The 16893-nt window shown below is 35.3% G+C and overlaps 1 pseudogene; it reads right to left on the bottom strand.

Moving 5' to 3' along the window:
- Window positions 1–16313: 16313 nt before the first annotated feature.
- On the bottom strand, window positions 16314–16893 carry LOC150041608 (cysteine and histidine-rich domain-containing protein 1 pseudogene; annotated as a pseudogene).

Below are 16893 nucleotides of genomic sequence, written 5' to 3' on the forward strand. Positions count from 1 at the left end.
TCTTGGCAAGAAAAAAAAACCCTATCATTCAACTATGCAGAGTGTAATTATCTGACAATCTTCCCCAGTTAGTACCATCACATTGTATCTCGGACACTCTATGGACATCCTTCAAGCCAACAAGTAAGCATGGGTTGTTAGGCCATGTTCCCTTCATGATGGGACACTATTGGGAAATCTTTGCTTTAGATCTCTGCATTAAGTTGGTTGAGAGACTTTGTGACATCTGACCAATGCAACCTGATAATCTTCTTGTCCATAACTATTCTTTTGGTTTTTCCTTTCAAAGGTGCATGTCAGCATTATAGTGTGAAAAACTTTTCCTACCTATTTCTACTACCTCCTCCTTTTATCTTTCACAAACACTGTCTGTTCTAAACTTTTCGGTCTAATTAAGCATCTGTTACCTAATGAGGGCCCAAATGACATATAATTGAAGCCATATTTTCATGATTTGTGAAGAAAATATAATAATAGAATTTCCATGGAAAGCAATGTTGTTTTTATTTGAGATTTGATATAATCACAGTTTACATGACACTGTTACAGATATCAAAAATCAAGTTAGTTATGCATATCTAGAAGGGTGAGTGGATGTGACTATGAAGAGACATTTCTCAGTGCCAACTTAGTTTTAAGCATCAAACATTGCCATGATTTTGATATAAATTATGCACGTTGCTCTAGGGGATATAAATTTTAAAAGCAAATTACTCTGCATTTAACTGATTAAAGAGGTGGTGGATCCACAAATTCAACATCTGTCTGTCACCTAAATAGCTAGAATAAAAAGGTAAACGAATGTATGCGTCCAGATACTTGGCGCAATGTAAGCTTAGCCCAAAGTTAAGTAAAAAATCGAGATGTCTTCCTGTTAATTGACTTACTAATGACCTTTAAGATTCAGAGCCTAAGCTGGGCATTTGTGGATCATGCCTATGATCCTAACTACAAGGGAGGCTAAGATTTGAGGACCACAGTTCAAAGCCAGCCTGAACACAAAAGTCCATGTGACTCTCATCTCCAATTAACCACCGGTAAACCAGAATTGACACTGTGGTTCAACATGGTAGTTCATTAACCTTGAGTTAAAGAGCTCAGGAAAAGCACCCAGGCCCAGAGTTTAAGTCCCATAACTGACAAAAAAGTAAGTGACATCCTATGATTATACAATAAGCTAGAAATGGGAGGAGTGCAACTACAGTCTTCATGATATGACAGGGATCCTCCTTTTCACTCTGTAGTGACAACACTTGATATGCCACTGATTCTAGTATATTATTGGCACCATGGAGCTAAATCAAATAAAGCATACTCATTCCTCCACACATCTTTCTTTTTAGCCTTGTCCGCTGAGCTCATTCATGTTACAACAGAAATTCTTTTTCCATCTGCACAGACAATCCTTGATAGATGCTGGAATGGAAATCTATGTTAGGCAATTCAGATTATTCAACTCCAAAGCAAGAGAATGCCTCAAACAAAACCATCTGCTGTTATAGAAAATTAATCAAATTAATGAGATTCAGGTACTCCATCTATTCTTTGATATCAACATTCTATCTCACAATTCTAGTACAAGATATGCTGATGACTCCTTTTATTTCTTTCAGAGTTTGTTAGAACCCTAAAGTGGAAGTTGGAGGCATGTTGAATTTTGCCTTTATTTTCTGAAGGGTTTCATGGTTCTGGGTTTAAGTTGTCAATTCTCTGGCAAGATGGGTCGGTAAATTTAAGTTATTTTCATAGAAGAAAAAGGCAGGTTCAATAGAATTGAATACAGTTGAAACTATTTTTTTCCAGAGCACCAGGTTTAATAATCGTATTTTTTGGCAACTCAGTGGCTGGCACTTATCCCTTAGTCATCATTCTAACTCATGTTCTAACAAGGTAGCAAGGAATGTATGCCTCTTAGTGCCAAGCTATTGAGTATTCATTGCAGCACAAAATACTAGGACAAATGAAAAGATTTAGCTTGACTCCTTTGTGTTCTCTCTTTGTCTCTCCTTTTTGATTATTGTCTCAAAGGATAATCCTATGGTTTATGATTGGAATAGCCTTGAAGTGATGAGACTTAGTAGTTTGGAAGAGTGAGGTAAAGAGAGTTTAGAGGTATAAGAGGCTGTAAAGATCCTAGATAAATTATTTTTGAATTTACCTGGAAAGAAGAGATGTTCTTTCTGGGAAAGTGTATACTAACATATGGTCTTATCTAAAGCTTTATTGCAGCATCATGTTAAAGTGAATTTGAAGGGTAAGTGACAAAGGATAATGGTGTTTATATGTTAGTGATGGTTCAGTATTGCTAAAGCAATTTACACTTATTTAAAAATACATGGTATGGGATGTATCAGCTATTTGGCCAGACAATGGGATTAATATTAAATAAAAGGAAAAAGTGTCCCTAACCTCTAGAATTATGATCTAGTGGGAAGTAAAAACAGTAAAATAGGTAACCAGATATGATATAATAATAGGGCCTATGACAACACTTACAAAAGAAATTTAACTGAAACCCAATGAAATATTTCTAAGAAGACCCAAAGAAGATGAAGTGAGAGAGTTCAAAACTTGAGCACAGTGGGTGCAAATGGCATGTGTAAAGTAAGAAAGTAAGAAAACATGAAAAACAGTATTGTGAAAGGAATTGAAAGAAGTGATATGTTAAAGGAGCATAGCACTTAGTATGAAGATAGGTAGGACTCTGCCATCATAATATGCATAGATGTATTTAAATGATATATTGGTTGTAAGCATTCACCATATTATGTTTAGCTCTGCACTAAGCATTGTAAGAGTTAGACTTTAATAATAATTATAGCAAATACCTACTAAGCATTAACCTCTACTGTCATATGGACCTCATTTAAAAATTTTATTGTAAGCGTGATGTACAGAGGGGTTACAGTCACATAAGTAAGGCAGTGAGTACATTTGTTTTTGAACAGTGTTAGCCCCTCCCTCATTTTCTCCAACTTCCCCCCTTGAACCTCATTTTGAATATGAAAAAACTGAAAAGAATGAGAGAAATATAGACAGTATTACAGACATATGAAAAGAGAGTGTCATAGGACCTGAGTGCTCAAGGTTAACAGAGGACTTTGAAATGAGAGTACAGAACACTATTATGAAGGATTTGTCATCAGAAAAAATGGTTGAGACCTGAGAAATACAAAGGCTAATGACTGATTTTTTGTTGTTGTTGATGTTGGTTGTACTGCTTAAACTCTTGGCCTTGGCACTGTCCCTGAGCTCTTCAGCTCAAGGCTACCGCCCTACCCCTGGAGCCATAGCTCCACTTCACATTTTCTAGTGGTTAATTGGAGATAATAGTCTCATAGACTTCAGTGTCCAGGCTGGCTTTGAACCTTGATCCTCAGCTGTTAGCCTCCTGAGTAGCTAGGATTATAGATGTGAGCCATTGTGCTCAGCTCTAAATTTTAAAAGATGCTCATTGAAGGGAAAGGTATGAGGCTCAAGTAATATTTATGTAACACTTGCCTAGCAAGTGTAGAGCTATTAGTTCAGCTCACAGTACTCCCCACTAACATTCTTATGGTTTACTGGAATAAAAAAGAAAAATTATACAGACCCAGAAGGAAATGTCTCTGAAGCACATTATAGGAGTTAGATTCCTTTTCCCTAATACGAAATATATAAATCATAACTCTTCCCATAAGCACGTCTTAAATCTTAAAAGAAATATTCCCTCTTTTGAAAATGATCATTGCATAGTATCCTACCCTTGCCTCATATTGAGAAGGAAACAGTGGTACCCAGAAAGGACAAGAAGAAATGCTGAGGTGGAACTTAAGAAGGAAGAATTGCAGGGAACATGTCCAACACTACCCGCTAAACCCAAAGGAAGAAGTTACCATGATCTCTCTCAATGCAATGTAACTTTTCTTCCATTCATTCCTCAAATGTACTATATATCGAAGCTATGTAAATCATTTTCTTACACTATGAAAACTGAGATGGAGAAACACGATGTGTTGACAGGTATTGGAGACAATCCTTGATGTAGTCAAATCTCAGAGATGTGTCAACATTTCCACAGCCAGAAGAGTTTTTGGGCAAATCACCAGATCATTTCTTTGCAATATACTTGACATTTTGGAAATAAAATTATTGATTTATTTCACAAGAGGAAACAAGAGTCATCTGCTTTAACGATCTCTTCTGCCATTTCTCTTTAGTGTATAAACTCCAAATGAGTGGTATACTGTAGGATTCCCAGCAAACTTCACTAAAAAACCAATAATAGCTATAGATGCATATTTCAGCTAGGATTAAAATCCAAGTATGTAACTACTAATTGTGTACTTTTTTTTCTGCTAGAGCATCTCTTTGTATATGCCAAATAGAAAAGAAACGAATTACCCCTTCAACAGCCTTTGCCCTTCATTCTTTTTTTTTAATGGTTCACATATCATTGAGCTTTTGCAGAGCCATGCTATTTTAGTAGACAACTTGTACCATGAATAATGATGCTCAGACAAATGAGTACTTTTTTCTGATACTGGGGCTTAAATTCAGAGTTCTATCACTTAACAGTTTTGCTTAAGGCTGAGTCCCAGCTCCACTTCTAGCTCTTTTTTAGTGCTTAATGGGAAATAAGAGTCTCATATATTTTTTTGTGCCTGAGACTGGCTTTGAACCACAATACTGAGATTTCAGGCTCCTGAGTAGGTAGGTAGGATTATGAGTGTGAGTCACCAGCACTGGGCTTATACAAACCTTTTATGATACATACCAGAAGGACAGGCTAAGTATATTTCTTTTCAGGTTTGCTTATTTAGTTGGATAAAGCAATACTTGAGAGTTTGAGAAGCAATAGCTTCTTTAAAATAATAGCTGGTTAAAAACATAGTATGTCAAAATTTCTGCATAATCTCAATCTGTGCTCCTAAATACAACCCTACCTGATTCTACTTCCCTTTTTTTTTTTTACAAGAGTGAAGGGAATTTATACTAGTACAACAAACTAAACTGGTGGGATTTTCTGTTTCATATACTTTGGTTTCACAGTATGATGAACTAATTCTTGCCACAGGGAAAGCTAGATTCAAAGTAGATGAAAACAAAGGAAGGCTAGAATAAATTGAAGCTCGATGGCTGAGGCATTTTCCTGATCTGTCTGATTTTTCTATTTAGGTGACCACTGGAAAAGGTCAAGTCTCTTTTTTGTAGACAAAAGTGAATCTGATTTAAATGGCTATATTGGATTTTTCAGATCATGGCAGAAAGGCAATCTTGCTATTCAAATGATTCATTTCTTTTGTTGACCCTACTTTGTCTTTTAATACTTATATTACTGAATAGAAGGAGGGAGAAAGTTCCTTAAATAAAAAAAGAAACTTCAAACACACAGACAGACTATCCATCTTTTCCATAGGCTATAAACTTCACATTAACCATAGATAGTTAGTCCCTTTAAAATGCTTTCTGAGTCATTGAAGAATTATGGATTAGGGAGAAAATTCTAGGTATAATTTCAATGTTATTTATATGTGAAGGATACAGAGGAGACATTGAGTATAGAAATACAGAGGGAGCCAATAGGAAGATAGTCTAGCAATTGTTTGGTGTGCTCTGAGATTTTCACCACAGGAGTGAAACATTCACTCCCCTAACTATAGAAAGTTGGATATCAGAGGTGTAAACGGAGTTCCTATATGAGAATCACCATTACCTAAAGGAAAATTGCCTAACATAAGGACAGCTTACATTGAATATCTGGAAATATTGATGAATATAGTTCGAACACATTCTCTTGGTTCAGAACAACACAAAATGGCCATTAGAGCTGAGGACTTCCCTATGAAGAAGTACCTGAGGACTCTATTGTCTATTGCTCTCTCACTTTCCATTTTCTTTCTCCTCTCTCTCTTTCTGTGTGCTTGTCTTGCTCTATCCTCCATCCCCTTACAATATCCTTTTTAAAATGGTATATCCAAACAATCTGATTGTATACATTTCTAACTGAAAGTGCTTGTTAGGGAAGTTGTCCCTAAACAGAGGAGAAAGTGTGATGTTGTTAGATAGCCAAAACACAGTTTGTAAGGAGAAGGCTAACTCTTTCTTCTTGGTACTTTCTGCATTGGAGTTGCTAGAAGTTTACCAGTAGAGTGGATTTCTGACAAATTTATATTTTGCCATATTCCTTTCATGGGGACAAAAGAAATACTATCTGATATTTTTGGTGAATTGCCTACACAATCCAAGCAAGTTAGTCAGAACAAGCAATTGTGTCAATAACAAAAGAAAAGTGAAGAATCAGATTGGAGAAATTAATAATAGAAACTGAAGACTTATTTGATACGCATTTTAAACACTTGTTTATTCAATAGAGTGAGTTCTTAGATAAAAAGATGAGACAGAGAGAAAAGAATGTACTAGTGCAGATGCCAAGATAAAAACACTGCCGATTAGATTAATACATATTGTATTGCTCTTGCATTTTAGATGGGCTAGGACCTCAATAACCAAGTTAAGATAATTTCTGTATCTAAGTTTGATTATTTTCTTTTTTTTCTAATTAATCTTTTTTTATTGTGATTAGTAAAAGGGTTACATGATATTTGCCAGGTAGATGGTGCATTAATTCACATACATTGATACCCTTTCACATGTCCAAGTTTGATTATTTTCAAAACAACTGTTTCGGTAAGTTCAGTGAATTTCAACATTCTCACAACCAAATTTTCTTTTTTCTTTTCTTTTACTTTTTATTTTTTAGTAGTTGTACAATGGAGTTGCTATTTTAAAAAGTCTATGAATACAGTATATCTTTATCAGTGCCACCCCTTTCAACATTTTCACTCATCAAACTTTCTTTTTCAAAATACCATTATTTTGGTCAGGAATGATTGCATACTCTTTCAGTCCTAGCCACCTGGGGGGCTATAGCTGGGATAATTTCTTGCTCCTAGGAATTTGGAAAGAGAGATTCTATCTCCTCAATGGCCATGAATCACACTATTTCCCATGAAATCTTGCAACTAAAGAAATAATTTAAAAAGTCTCCATCTACACCCTCAACATACCATAAATTCCATGATTTGAAATATTAAATTTGTTAGAGCTAATTTTCTCGTGCAACACTTTACTTTCTTAATTTAAGGAATGAAGTACACAGGACTCAGTAGATCAGAGCTTTTGATGAATTCAAGATAGCCAGCTAAATTATGTATTAAGCTTCTAAAACTCCAGCAAAAAGGAAAGAAACTTGATATTTAACTTAGACTCTTCAGGTTTTGTCTTTGTTTTTTTTCATATGTTTGTTATTGTAATTAATAAAGGGTTGCATTATATTCACTAGATAGAAGGTACATTACTTCACAAATATTGATACCCTTTCTCATGTCCTGTTTCCCATGTCCCACCTCCCTCCCCCCTCACAACTTGATTTCCCCCTAGACTCTCCAGTTTTATTGGAGAACTAGTGACTTCCAATGGTTCCAAATTCATATTATGGGCTTAGAGGAGCAAAAGGAACTCAGAACTTCAGATTTGAACCACTAGCCTGCTTTACATTACAAGTCTCTTCCTGGTTTAACATTTTATGTTTTATAGAATTTTTATATTACATCACAGTTTAGCAATCTGCTTTATTGAATTTTGTTCAATTATAAAAAGTCACCTGTGACTCTGAACCTTTATAAATATAAGAAGCACTTTCCAACTCATGATCCTCCTGCCTCATCCTCCTTGTTGATTACTGGTGTGCACTATTTACCATAGCAAAGATATGGACCAACCCAGATGCCCCTCAGTTGATGAGTGGATCAACAAGATGTGGTATTTATACACAATGGAATTCTATGCTGCTGTCAGAAAGAATGACATCGACCCATTTGATAGGAAATGGAAAGACTTAGAAAAAAATCATATTAAGTGAAGTAAGCCTGACTCAAAGGAACTTAGGCTCAATGGTTTCCCTCATTTGTCATAATCAGTAGAAACCTTGGGCTCTCCTAGCAGAGATTTACAATAGAACAAAACCTAGATACATAAGGCCATATGGTATGATGCTAAATGAAAGGCCCTCCAGGATATAGAAACATAAGCCATATAATAAGTGATTGTTTTCCTTAATGTACTATGTTATCTCTCATCTCTTTTGGTGTCCATTGCTTTTATCTCATATTGTTACAGTATTTCACCTGGTTGTCTGATATAGTGTATATATGCGTATTTGCTTATTTGAAGTCAGATAGGGAAGGGAGGAAAACAAGATGAGGGGTGGGGGTGGGGGGGATGGAAATGCGGACCAAGACATGAGAAAGGGTATCAATGTATGTGAAGTAATGCACCTTTTATCTGGTGAACATAACGTAACCCTTCTATTAATTACAATAAAAATATATGAAAAAGAAGCATTTTCCATGGTAAACAACTGTACAGAAAAAAATTTAGTACAGATTTTTCGAATTGTATATTCAGAAGGAACATTTTTTAAAAAATAACCTACAATAAGACTGACATCAACAAAGTCATAGAGACCTACAAGTCCTATTATAACTCACCATGGTAAATCAAATGTAACAAATACATTCTTAGAATCCTACAAATAAAGCCATTTTTTGTACTGGTCCTGAGGCTTGAACTGAAAGCCTGGGCATCATGTCTACTTGAGCAATTTTGCTCAAGGCTAGCACTTTACCACATGATCCACACCTCCATTTTCAATTAGGTAAGTCTCACAGACTTCCTTGCCCATCTGGGTTTGTCCTCCTATCCTTAGATCACAGCCTGCTGATGAGCTTGGATTAGAGGCATGAGCCACTGCTACCCAGCCTCAAGGCTAATCTTTGGACTAAGAATGAAAGCAGTCACCTGGTTGCATGCTTTCCATCACTTGTAATAACTAGAATGTCTATGGTATTTTTAGTAGGGGGTCACAATAGCCTAATCACTAAGTGCATAGGACCATATATAGTGAAGTGTATTAAAATGAACTCCAAGAATTGGAAGTAGAGGCTCTTATTATGTCCTATATGCAGTTATTTCTATTTTTTCTATTTTAGTTTTCTGTACCCTTTGTCTTGTATATAAGTTTATCTGATCTGTGGAAGGGAAAGGGAATCACAGAAAGAACAGGGAAAAGGACGAACTAATGCAATGGTGATATTCACTAGACACTATGTTGGAAATGCACTTCACAACTTTTGGGGAGAAAGAAGTAGGAAGGGGTAAGCTGGAAAAAATGTGGGAAGACATCAGTCTTTAAAAAGTTATTTTCATATTATTACAGTATCTTACTTCGTTATCTGGTGTATTGTATACATGTTTATTTGTTTATTTGAAATAGGATAGGGAAGGGGAAAATAAGATGAGGGAAGGCGGTGGGGGAGGGAAATGGGCACAAAAACATGAGAAAGGGTAGCAATGTGTGAGAAGTAATGCACTTTCTATCTGGCAAATATAACTGTACCTTCTATTACAATAAAAAAGAAAAAAAAAGAAATGCACTCATTACCATTATGTATGTAACCCCCCTTCTTTACCTTTATAATAATTTTTTAAAGAAAATCTACCTGAAAGCAGATTACTTGAAAGTCCATGTACTTGCTATCATGGATTTCTATTTATAATTAAAGATGGAATGTCATCTATTATCTATTTGGTAATTGAAATTGAAAATATTTGGCACTCACAAAACAAAAACTGGGATGGATTATCTGTGCTTATTTGCAGGATTGGTGAAATTTACTGATAAAACTTGAAGAGATTGTAATCAATATGCACAATATCTCTCCATTTATGAGCAAAGTATCTTTAAGCATCAGTAACAAGGAAGCACTGCACAGAGGAAAACCACAAGCCTTTCTGAACTTTCTAGTTCCATACTACAAACCTCAGAGTGTGGAGATGAAAATATTTTTTTCTAAACAATGCTCTGTTTTGGAGATAAGGGGAGAGAAAAAACTCTACATGATGAAATAACAAGATGCTGTATTCAATACTCTTCTGGAAAATAACTAGAGTTGCCTAGTGACTATGGAAGTTTCTTGGGCTTCTTTGAACACCCTTCTGAAGGGATTAAACATGCAAAATATTAAAACAGAGCACATTTCACATTGCTCTTAGCCAGATTTTCCTTTCTTCATCCAATGCTAAAGGACAATAGTCTTTATTGTAGACATAGACCCAGAGACTTATTCAAAGATCAGTGCATTCAGGTAATATATATAGGGCTGAGTCATTTTGGAAGACACTAGATATTTTATGCTCGTACTGATTAATGGGTTTTGCTCCACTCTTGATACTGGTCACTTTATAAGAAGTGCTTCTGTTCATTTCCTTCTTGTCTAAGTGTTTTAGCATTCTTATAGACCATCAGAATCATTTAATTTTTATGAATATAGTAATCAATGTACTTAGGGTGACTTATGGTTAAGGAACCATGATTCTCTGTGCTTGAAAAATATCCAACATCTTATTTTATGATTTTTTGGGGGGAAGTCATAGGGCTTGAACCCTGGCCTGGGCACTGTCCTTAAACTCTTCAGCTCAAGGCTACCACCTTACCCTTGATCCACAATCCCACTTACTGTTTTCTAGTGATTAACTGGAGGTAAGAGTCTCTCAGCTTTTTATTTCCTTGAATGGCTTTGAACCACGATCCTCAGATCAGCCTCCTGATTGGCTAGGACTACAGGAATGAGCCATTGCACTTGGCAAAAACTATTAGGACTTTTGTTTGCCAGTCCTGGAGCTTGAACTCAGGGCCTGAACTTTGTTCTTGGGCTTTCTCAAGGCTAGATCTCTACCACTTGAGCCACAGCACCATTTGTGGCCTTTTCTATGTATGTGGTATTGAGGAATTGAACTGGCTCTTTGTGCATGCTAGGCAAGGACTCTACCACTAGGCTAAATTCCTAGCCCCTATGATAATTTTTATGTTGTTGTTGTTTTGCATTGGACGCAGGCTCTTGTGATATAGTTCAGGCCTCAATCTTGCAATGTTTCCTATGTTGGGATTACAGCCATGTGCTATAATTCGGCTACCATGTACTTTCTTTACTTAATTGAAGCATAGGAATCAGTGTTCTTTATTCTGTTCTCAAAGTTCAATCAAAGAGCACCTGTTAGGAATCAGGAACCAGGCCCTTTTTTAAAATTCTATGTTAATTTCAGTAAAAAGAAGGCAAACAGCTGTGGCATAATAGAAAGTTTACTAAAGTGGGGGTTAAAAGAGCTGCCTAAGTAATGCTAAAGCTATGCTTTCTCATTAAAGGCAATTGCTTCTCTTTGTAATACAAGTTAAACATTCCTAATCAGATAATGTAAAATTGTGAAATGCTTAATAATCTAAAAACTTACCAGACACCAGTGGCTTACCCCTGTTATCCTGTTATCTCAGGAGGCTGAGATCTGAGAATTGCAATACAAATCTAGCCTGGGCAGGAAAGTCGACGTTATTCTTTTTTCAGTGAACCACAAAAAAACTGGAAGTTGAGCTGTGGGTCTTGTGGTAGAAAACTAGCTTTGAACACAAAATTTCAGGGACAGTTCCCAAGCCCTAAGTTCAAGCCCTAGGACTGGGTCAAAAAAAAACCCCAAACAAAATCAGAAATAAAAAAATTTAAAATGTTTTGTATAACCATATAATGTCAAAAAGAGAAAGTTCTATACCTATCTTCACATGACGAATCAAGAACAAAATATTGATGTAGTAAGAATATATCATCATATATGTGTGTGTGTATACCTTCATCTTATATGCATAAGGCTTAAGTGAAGAACAAATTTTGTGTTCAGAGTTGAGTCATATCCCCAAGGAATCTCATTATGTATGTACATATTTAAAATATGTTCAAAATCTGAAACACATCTGGTCTCAAGAATTTGGATTAGGGATTCTTAACCTCTATGTGATTTTCTTATGTGATTTTCTTATTTGAAAGCTGATAGGCTTATAGGAAAGGGAAAAGGGAAGAGGTTTTCTCCCATTCAGAATCTTCTATTTTCTAGAAATTTTGTAAATGTTTGAATGTATATTGTCTCATTTGGTCTTTAAAGCTACCTTAAAAGTTAAGAGATTTTTATATGATAGGAGAATAATGTGAGGCTAAGGGAAACTAGTTTTAACTAGTGTTCAGTGGGTCCCTAGGAATCGACTGATACCTCTGGTACCTTCAAGGTGGCAGTAGATATTTGCACCTTTCATTTTAATCTCATTCACTGTGATCTCATGCGTTGTACATATTGGACTTCCATGTAACTTCTTATTTGCACTTCGGAGTCTGCCATTAAAAAGACATTTTAACAAAATGATCCTTTCAATACGCTTGTCTGGTACCAAAATACCACAAAACATGCATTCACCAGAAGAAAATACTAAAAAGTAGGTATTTTCTAGTCCTTAATTATTCATGTACAGTAATTTAGTGATCTTTGACCTTGAACTTCATTATCTTGTGCAAAGGAAAAGTTCAGAGTGAAATCAAGATTGTTCTAATTTTCTAAGTCACTTGAGGCAAAGGTGAACTATCAGGTTTGTTCCACTTAGATAAGACCTGGACAATCTCCAATTCTCCAACTAATTAGGTAGCCCCTGCTGCCCCATGGAAGTTTCCAATACTGCATACTGTCATAGATATGAGAAAAGTACACTATTTTGGCTGTGAAATCACGTGAAATTACAGTTCTGTTTCTATTTAGCTCTCTTTTCCATCTATCTCTTTCCAAGTGTATTCTTAAAAATAATCTAATAAGGAAATCCCGTAAATGAATAAGATCTAAAGCCACCCAATTTGCACTAAAGATCTTTCCTGATCAATAAGGCTTTTGAAAAGGAATTAGACACATAAAACCACATAACATCACAAATCAGAAGTAGCACCAAAGCAATAGGACTTGGAGTTGAGTAAATGCATTAATTTCTTCAAGTAGGAAATGTACTCACCAATACAAACTCCAATGTCATTATGGCTTTAAAGCAAATCATGGCATAGCAAGGAATACTGTGCAGCATATAATCAAGAGCTCAATGGTGTAATCTCATTTAAAAAGACATAATAATTAAATAAAAAGAGGCAATTTTGAATCAATATTCTTATGTGGGCCATTCATTTCTAAGGCTCACAACAGATTTGTCAACTTGAATGTTAGTCAAAATTAAGAGTCTGACAATCCTAGTTACTATTAGTATGTCATCTAGTGTCTCCCTCTCTTATTTTATCTTACCCATTCTCACTATTTTGTCCCCTTATCTTTTACTTTTTTCTTCACAGTACTTATAAATTCTCACTTACCCAGATATTTTCTACCTTATTGGTCTCTGTTGCTGAATTACCAGAGCCTTGATCATAGTATCCCGTTATTCTCCACAGCTCACGCCATCCTTCATGAGAGTTCTTAAAAGCTATAGATGCTTAATGAACATTTTTGGACATAGCAATGAAACCTGCCATACTTATTCTCTTCAGCTGTAACATTTATTCTTTTTTTGCATACATTTTTTATTGTAATTAATAGAAGGGTTACATTATATTCGCCAAATAGAAGGTACATTACTTAACAATCATTGCTACCCCTTCTCCTATTTTTTTAAATTAGAATATTTTACTTCTTTAATAGTTTAATTGAAAAAGAGTAGGATATTGTTCAGAGAAAAACATTCTCAAAGTCATTTATAAGGTATAACTACTATTGCAAATAAAATCAGGATTTCATGCCTCAAAATGAACCCATTTCTAAATCTAAAAGCCAATTATAAAAACTTTAAATACCTCTCTATCAGAACTAAATTTGAATATAATCTTTACTGCCAAAAAGTTTTCATATTATTCTGAAAACTCAGTTGCCAGAACTTTTGTTTTCAAACCTGTAACAGAGCTAGATCTCTAGAATACATTAGTATTGGTAACAGAACACTGGTAAAAGTTATCTCCTACTAGTAGAATAGATATAAACTACTAACTGAAACATTCCTTCCACTTGAAATTTTCTTCACAGACTCCCATTATTACCAAGAAAATTTCCAAATGATTTGAAAAATAACCTTCCCTTTTTTAACCTTTCCTATCTCCATTAGTTCCATAGTCCCAAATTTATTAAATTTGGACAGACTTTTGACCTTTATAACATTTCTAAATTTAAATATCCATCTTGAGCTCAGCATTAGCTCAAAAAGTAACCTATGTATTAATGAATCCAATTGAATCAAATAATCAAACTTCCATATATATTTAATACAAATAAGGTACAACATATAAATCAGCATTGTATTAAAAAAACTCTCAAGGACTTCATAAAACTCTTAAGAAAAATTCCAAAAGAAATATGCTCTTTTATTTAGCTGTTGTTATAAACCAAGGGCTATATATTTATAGTTTTGCTATGCCTTAACAGATTTTCCACAAACCCTTAAGAAAATGACTGTTATGGGTGCAATTTTCCCAGCAGGAAAACAAAATATATAAAATTTGTTTTCATGTGTGTCTAATTAAGATGGTTTATTTAGGCTACAAACCAGAAACAATTTAGTCATAACACCATATAAAGATATACAAATAGGGGCTGGGGATTTAGTTCAAGTGGAAGAGCACTTGACTAGAAAGAGCAAGGTGGAAAGGTGCCAGTTCAATTACCAGGGCCAAGCAAAGAAAAAAACAAAAGAAAAAACCAAAAAACAAAAAAAGAAAAAACAAGTCCACTTTTTAAAACATTATTGCTTAATCTTATAAATGGTGAATTTTAAATGGTAACTTCTATAACCTTATCTATGCTTCTCCTCTCTCAAATCACACTGTTTGGCAAGTAATGGTTTTTAAATTAAATTGTAAACAAATTCTCATTTAGTAGCCATATATTCTCCCTTATCTTCCTGTGTACTGTCTTAGGATCACTCCTAAAAATAATTAAATAACCTAGGAAACAATAAAGAGCTTCTTCAAGATTTTTCAAACATTATAGGAACAAAGATCAATGAAAAAACCAATTGAAATTTAAACATTTCATCTCAATTTCTAATTAGGGAAAACAGACTGAAAAAGACAGGGGCAGACAGGGGCCTTTTCTCTCACTATTTAACATAATAGAAATACAAAGAAATACTTCAGTGACACTGTTGAGCAATTCTCTAGCTTCTTCAAGGCTGGGGTCCAAAGCAATGAGGGAGGAGAAATGAATAATCAACATTATAGAACTTAAGAGATGGGAGGCACAGAAAAAGAAAATGACTTTGGCTTTGAGAACCTTACATGTTGACCCTGAAATGCCAGATTTTATTTATTTTTATTTATTTTATTTTATTTTTATTGTAATTAGTAAAAGGGTTACATGATATTTGCCAGATAGAAGGTGCATTAATTCACATACATTGACACCCTTTCACATGTCTTGGTACCCATTTCCCTCCCCCCCTACACCCCCCTCCGGTCTTGGTTTTCCCCCCTTCCCTATCAAATTTCAAATATCCAAATACAAATAAATTCAATATATCAGATAACAAAGTGACATACTATACCAATATGAGATAACCAAGGGATAGCAAAGGAGATGAGAGACAACATAGTGCATTAAGGACAACAATTATTCATTATATGACTTTTGTTTCAATATCCTGGAGGTCCTTTCAATTAGCTTCACATTACATGGCCTTATGTATCAAGATTTTGCTCTATTGCAGATCTCTGCTAGTAGAGCCCAAGGTTTCTACTGATTATGACAAATGAGGGAAACCATTGAGCCTAAGTTCCTTTTAGTCTGGCTTTCTTCACTTAATATGATTTGTTCTAAGTCTTTCCATTTCCTAACAAATGGGGCGATGTCATTCTTTCTGACAGCAGCATAGAATTCCATTGTGTACAAATACCACAACTTGTTGATCCACTCATCAACTGAGGGACATCTGGGTTGGTTCCATATCTTTGCTATGGTGAATAGTGCTGCAATGAACATTGTTGTGCTAGTGGATTTAGTATGTCTTTGTTTCTGGATGGTTGGGTAAATGCCAAGTAGTGGAATTGCTGGGTCATAGGGGAGTTCTATGTTTAGCCTTTTGAGGCACTGCCACACTGCTTTCCATAGTGGTTGAACGAGTTTGCACTCCCACCAACAGTGTAGTAGTGATCCCTTCTGGCCACATCCCCTCCAGCATCTGTTGTCATTCGTTTTCCTGATCCTGGCCATTCTAACTGGAGTGAGGTGGAATCTTAGAGTTGTTTTGATTTGCATTTCATTTATGACCAGAGATATTGAGCATGAAATGCCAGATTTTAAAACAATAATGGAAAGATTACAGCAGCAAACCACTACTTCATCACACATTACTAAGTATTCTGAAATTGCCACAGCTTTTGATTTTTCCCTATTCAATCTGCGATCTCTTTTTGTTTTTCCTGCTTTTTGGTGGTAGGTAGTTCAAGACTTGCCCACTGCATGGGCTCAGCTTTTCTCATGGTGATCTCAATCTTAGTTGCAGTCATAGGTACATAACTTCGCTTCACATCAATCACACCCCATAATTTCACATTTTGATGAAATTCCTTCTGTCTTTCAAACATAATGTACTATTTGCTGTATTCGACTGAGTTCTGGCAGTGAATTTTTAGCATAGACTGAAATGGTGACTTCACCTCCAGTCTGATGCCAGTCATGTCAACATGGAACAAGTTTTTTCCCAGCATCCTTTCTAGTCCACACATGTTTTCTTGTTGTACAACCCTCTTGGGCTAAGAATGTATTAAAATCAGATGTTTTCCTTCTACAACAGCTCCAGTATTTCATCCGTTCATGGAAAATAGGTACTCCAAAATGAAATACATAGATTTCTTCTAGACTTTGTAGACTCTGATATGTCTTTGAACATCCTCCATTTTTACATGAGTAGATGTTTGTTATTGGTTCTGTTTGTCTGGATGACTGATAAACCAACAT

This window comes from Megascapheus bottae, chromosome X (assembly GCF_031878675.1).
Source record: "Megascapheus bottae isolate mThoBot1 chromosome X, mThoBot2.hap1, whole genome shotgun sequence".
NCBI lineage: Eukaryota > Metazoa > Chordata > Mammalia > Rodentia > Geomyidae > Megascapheus > Megascapheus bottae.